Below are 6,886 nucleotides of genomic sequence, written 5' to 3' on the forward strand. Positions count from 1 at the left end.
AATTAGGTAAGTCTGCAATTAAATAATAAATCTCCCAAAAAAAAGAAAAAAAAAATGAAAAATAACGAAAATAAGAAACATTACATTCTATCCTCCTTAAAAGATTTCGTCCTCGAAATCTATCCTCCAACATTAATGCCTTTGACACCGGACGTCACCAGGCATCACACACCACTGTCGCAAAAACACAATGTTCACCACCCTATGAGGGTACTCATTACTCACGACATCAGAACATGAGACTAATTAGGCCCTACACCCAACTCAAAATGGACATCGGTCTACTCTACACTACTGTACAAGACTCTGAAACTCGAAAAAAGAAAGGTCACAAGACCCCTGAACATGACAATATCCTATCTCAACCCATTCTTTAAAAGACACAAAATCCCAGACAAAGAACCCAATCCATCACACAATCTAGCTCGAACTCAGATCTATACCTCTCAGTCATACCAGTACTTGCCATCTAACACACGACTATACCACTACATAATAATACAATGACCACCAACCACACTAGTCAGCAATCATTACACTTAAAAACCTCAAGATAGCTAAATAATGAATCTCCCAACAACTATACAATCATAAATCACCTTAATAATAAAACAAATTATCCTGTACCCAGGTCACAAATCCTCAAAACAAAATCTTCAATAATTAATGATCGAATCGCAAGCCCTATACCACACACTTGGTACTACCTAACACACTTCGTCACCCAAAACAAATCATCCGAATCCATACTATCACACTAATACAACGCACAATACCGTGCTCTTACTATCCCTGACAAATTGAAATAATCATTGACCTTTGACTCGACATCGTGCTAAGAGGGACTGATTCAGGATAAATGAATGGCCAGGCCAATCTCATAATCGATCTGGTCTCAACACAGATGTTGTTCTTGTCCTAAGGTCCAAACCTCACACACACTCTCACACAATCCATAAGACAATCATGATATTCACTCGCTATCAATCCATCGTTCTACGTAACCATGACGGCTAAACAGTCACACACTTACTCTAAAAATCCCAATCATGCTTTAATCGTACAACCCAAACAAGCCAGTAATAACACAACACTAAATGTCACAATCATCAACCAGTGTAAAAACTCTATAATGATCTCATAGCACTCATACCAAGTAGACGACTCAATAACATTACTCGATTCAATTCCTACCCCGTCAAAACACACAATGCGACTGTCTCATGTTTGCAATCTCAAAACCAAGGTCAATCATTCCTATAGTTCTTCAATGGAATCCCATAATCACGCTTTAGCTGCAAAAACATGCAAACAATACCAATACTTGTCCTCAAGACACTACTAGAATCAATCACCTCTAAAAACATCTAAATACATAAGTCACATCACATCACATCACCTAATTATCCTTAAGCTGCGATTCACGATACATTTCCTAGCCATCACCGCTAGTACTAAACATCGAAAACACAACCCCTATTCAGCAGCCCGTGCCTCACATTTTACAAGTTAAAACCACTTTCAAAACAAACACTACAAAAATCGAAGACTTCACCTCCCTCTGTGGGAGTGAGTCGACCCATTGAATCAGGACCTCAATTGATGAACTCTAACAGCGTAACAAACCACTCACAAATTCGTCCGCCCACAGACGTGCACAACGCCTAGATGGAGTACAAGTCTTGCGACAAACGACGTCCTTGCCAGGACTAGAACAATTGAAAAGGGTAAGAAACCCCGCTCTCACAAGAGACTGACGACTCGTACCGGAATACACCAAACACCTTGTCACAGGCTACACACCAACTGTCCAACTATGGACACCCAATCTCACCTGAGATGAACTAAACTCTTTACACAAAAGGAGAAGAGCCAAATGGGTACCCGTATGGAACTATTAACTCAATTCTAGGTGACCTCGCCACTAACGGACCATTATACACTATCAACACAGAAACCTCGTATACGATACCCCGTAATACCCATGCTAACCAAAACCAATCAGATCCCTACCACCCATTCATCGAGTACTAAGATACAACTCACAACACAATCATTAGACAAGAGCATCAATGCTCACAACATACCAACACTAGAAAAAATCACAACCCATCGGATACTGCATCTCGTCACTCCCAAATGACAACCCCTATACCATAAAATGACACTTTACCACTCGTTCCATCACTACCTTCCCAAACGATACTGCCTCGATCACCGTGCACACTCCACTCATGACCTCAGTCATAACAACCCACTGACTCGTCAAAAGAAAAATTGCCTATCTGGAAACATCATCCTCACTGGCTCTAAAGACTAAGCTGCTCGCCGTCACCTCGACCGATGTACAACCCCCATCACCTACCTGTAAACATATAACAAACAACTCATAATCTCCAAACCACCCTCTGATCATACCCCAAGCCATTTTGTTCATCAATACTAAACATCATGCCATAACACCTCTACTAACATCATCCCTGAATGACAACTCAAACCTCTCATCTCACCACATCACCAAGTCACCACCAAACAATTCAACCTATGACACCATCATAACAAAAGAATAAGCATTACTCTCGATACCTTCCACAACAGCCACTATTTACCACTAGGAAAGAACCTACATACAACAATGCTATGCCGACAAATCCTCAAAATAAAATGGGCACAATCTCAGAATGCTCAACACCTAACAGTCTCCTCAAAACTACCAACTATGCAATCAATCATTAATATTTGCCAAACTACTTAAACCACTCTTTCTAAGGTGATCTACTTGCCTAAACAATAAAACTTAATACCCTAGGTTCAACACCAATACCTCCCCTCTTCGCAGTTCCGCATAACACCCTTGGCCCCAACAAAGGTCAAATGGGGCTAACAACTAAACCCACAAAATCAACCTCGTCCCAATCATTCTAATCATTAGTCTACCATTTTGAATCCTCAAAAACCAAGCACAATCTCGTGATACCTCAGACATAACATAAAATCCAACTCTAGTCCACAGCTTTCAAATCCTAGAATACAATCTATTTGGTAACACCGTGCCTACCATCAATCACTTCATCCGTAAAAGACCGAGCACTTCAATGACCTCATACAACCTGCCTTATAGTGTAATTCTACTATACACAACTAAAACTAACCACTATACACTACCTCGAGGCTTTCTCGACAACCGTGACAACCTATAACCCCATTCATCCATCGAACCATGTAATCAACTCACTGAGAGTTAATTACCTGTAACACGCTCCCACAACTATCTAAAACGAGAATCACTCCTTGATAACCCAGTCTCCAAAATAGACTCTTACAAGACACAAAATGCTCTACACCCTACAACCAATCTTATATCACCCCAGACCTACAAAATCCAACAAGTACCCACGATAGTCAGAACCAACACGCCTCCTCGGACCGTACCAGAAGATACACATCTACATCCCATAGACTACATTCATGACGCAAATAACTTCTGTCACACCTACCACGACCGGTTCGAAAAGAACCTCCGCACCACTGAGACCCAAGTCACAAAAACTAACTTTCAAAGGTCATACCTTTCTCTTCCAAATCCCTCACTCGCCCACCGACCTCCATGGTCACAATAACCCATCCACCGATGAATGAAACTCACACACAACAAAGGCACCATGCCATGAAATATGAACCCGTTTTAAAGTCGTGCCCTAAGCATCGCACAAAATATAACAAGAAAATCAAGATGACTACACACTAAATAGCTCAATCCAAGGGCTAGAAGTCCACGCCATTCATTCGATTTCTAGAGCAACCGAGCTTCTCGTCTACTCAAGTCAAAACTCACACAACTATTCCATGCTCTATCATATATACATATAAGAATATAGGTATATACACAAGACATACTCATATATTTATATACACAATAACCGAAACATAACCCTTGACACGACCGTGTCCTATCACATAAATTTTAAACAATAAGTCCATTAAATTATTATGTGAGATTAAACATCCCTTTCATCCTTATCATCATGTCGTATAATACACACTTGCACAATCCGTACTCACAACTTGCCATCTTATCATGTATAACATGCTTTCAAATATATTCACATTTCATTTACATAGTTGGATTATATAACCACTTCACATACATGGCCATGTAACACAAATTTTTGCATTTAATCACGTAAGCAATTAGCAAATAGGCATGTTTTCAAAATTGTAAACACGTAAGCATGTGATCATATAAGCAAATAAACAGGTAAGCAAGTAAACAAGTTGGCATGTTTCTCAAACATTTAAATACTTTAACACGTAGCACATAATCATATAATTCAACTTCCCCATGCAATCCCAAGTAGGCTTCTACCAGTCGTCCTAATGGTATTCGAATCATTGCTCTGATACCAAATTTGTAACAACCCAAAAAAAATACCGAAAATAATAATAATAAAATATATAAAATTTCGGCATGACCTCCGCAAGATAGTCCCTCTACAACCTGTTGAAAAATATTTAAAAAAAAATACAATGGCCTCACTGAGCCTTAAAACTAATCTATCATGTCCCAACGCACAATACAAATATTACATCACATTCCCAAAATGATTACATTTACAAAATATTAGACTCTAATACAAAAAAAATAGCAAAACAAAATAGGTCTCTAATCTCGTCTAAACTTGTGGTGGATCGTCGTCCGCCACTTCCCTTCCATATCCTAAAAAATGTTAATAATAAAGGGGTGAGCATAAGCTCAGTAGGAAGTGTCTAAGACACACTTTTTAAGACACACTTTTTATGACCCTGTGAATCCACATATAGAATAGAAAACAAGAGAACGGGAACATACTATACCGGAAATGTAAACCATAACCACAACATCCATTATAAACACATATGCCACTCAAGTCACAACACACCATGTATGCTAATGAAGTGCAATGCCATGCTCATGTCGCTCCCCATTTCCAAAACACTTCCGTTTCAACATCCAAACCGTTAGTGTAATCCGACCCAAGGCACCTCTAAGGCGTCACGAGGGAGGGTTGGTCAGTTTTTCCCCGACCACAGGGCACCTCCATGGGGTCGTCTGGGTAGCTCAACCATACTAGAGTCTCTCTCTAATCCCCCTTTAGATCACACTAACACCACGGACCACTAGACGTCTCCTAGGCGTCTGAGTTTTCGCAAACACTTTTAGAAAATATTTTTCCAAAATTTAATTTCCTTTGTTTTGAAAACACTTTTCCCATTTCTCTTCCCAATGAATGCAAGAATGCTCCATGTTTTAAATCATTAATTCAATAATAAAATTTTCACACATACTATCCAACATAATTTTTCCAAAATATATAACTCATGCTTTCAATCAACATCAATTTAACATGATAAACATTTAAAACATAAATTTAACTTCACATAAGTATGTACATAATCACTACACAACAAGAAACAAGTAGTCATGTGTTCCATAACCGACATTTAAACAAGTTTTGCAAGAGATTATACAAAGTGAGCATGCCTAACATCAAATTAAATAAGAAAACTCACAAAAGCACAAGAATTTTATGTATTAGAACACCCCTACCTCAAATTGTAGAAAAACCCTAAAAATGGTCTCAAAACTCGAAATCCTAGGATACACCAAAGAAGAAATTGTTCATACCCACTTGAAGATCTCGCCAAGCTCTTCGTTTTTCCTCAAACGGCACTATCAAATTCCCAATTGTGTGGCTTTAATCTAAGCTTTTATGAAAGAAAACAAAATAGAAAAAAATGGAGACCGAAGGGAAGAGAGAGATTCTGGGTAAGAGACATAGAGAGATGGAAGAACTGCACACTTTTTATCTCCAACTTACAAAAGCCCACATGAAGAAATCAAGGGCAAAAGAAATTTTGCCAAATAAAAAAAAAAAATCTTGTGTCCCCGCCTATAGCATCACCATTTTCATTGTTTCCTTTCTCTTTCTTATCTCTCCACTTCCGCTCCTTCTTATCACCATTTGATGCCAATATATATGTATATATATAATAAAAATAAATCAAATCAATTATCATTGGACCCACCACTAATACATCATCACAACCACAATTTCCATTCTCCTTTCTCTCTTCGACCTGGTGCATCTCCCTAAGCAAGATACAATATATATATATATATACAAAAGAAATAATATCAAATCAAAATCCATCTTTATAATTCAAATGGGACCCGCAAATCACCAATTCTTTCTTTCTCTCAATTCTCGGCTATAATCTCCCTTATTAAAAAAAAACAAATAATATATAGATATATATATAATGCAACATAATCAAATCCAATAAACTAAAACTTAAATCGTCAATTAGGTAAGTCTGCAATTAAATAATAAATCTCCCAAAAAAAAGAAAAAAAAATGAAAAATAACGAAAATAAGAAACATTACATTCTACCCTCCTTAAAAGATTTCGTCCTCGAAATCGATCCTCCAACATTAATGCCTTTGACACCGGACGTCACCAAGCATCACACACCACTGTCGCAAAAATACAATGCTTACCACCCTATGAGGGTACTCATTACTTACGACATCAGAACACGAGACTAATTTGGCCCTACACCCGACTCAAAACGAACATCGGTCTAGTCTACACAGCTACACAAGACTTCGAAACTCGAAAGAAGAACGGTCACAAGACCCCTGAACATGACAATATTCTATCTCAACCCATTCTTTAAAAGGCACAAAATCCCAAACAAAGAACCCTATCCATCACACAATCTAGCTCGAACTCAGATATATACCTCTCAGTCATACCAGCACTTGCCATCCAACACACGATTATACCACTACATAATCATACAACGACCACCAACCACACCACTCAGTAATCATTACACTTAACA

The sequence above is a fragment of the Cornus florida genome, unplaced genomic scaffold (genome assembly GCF_030987335.1).
Source record: "Cornus florida cultivar Cherokee Brave unplaced genomic scaffold, ASM3098733v1 CherokeeBrave_3.0.0_Hap2_Chr01, whole genome shotgun sequence".
NCBI lineage: Eukaryota > Viridiplantae > Streptophyta > Magnoliopsida > Cornales > Cornaceae > Cornus > Cornus florida.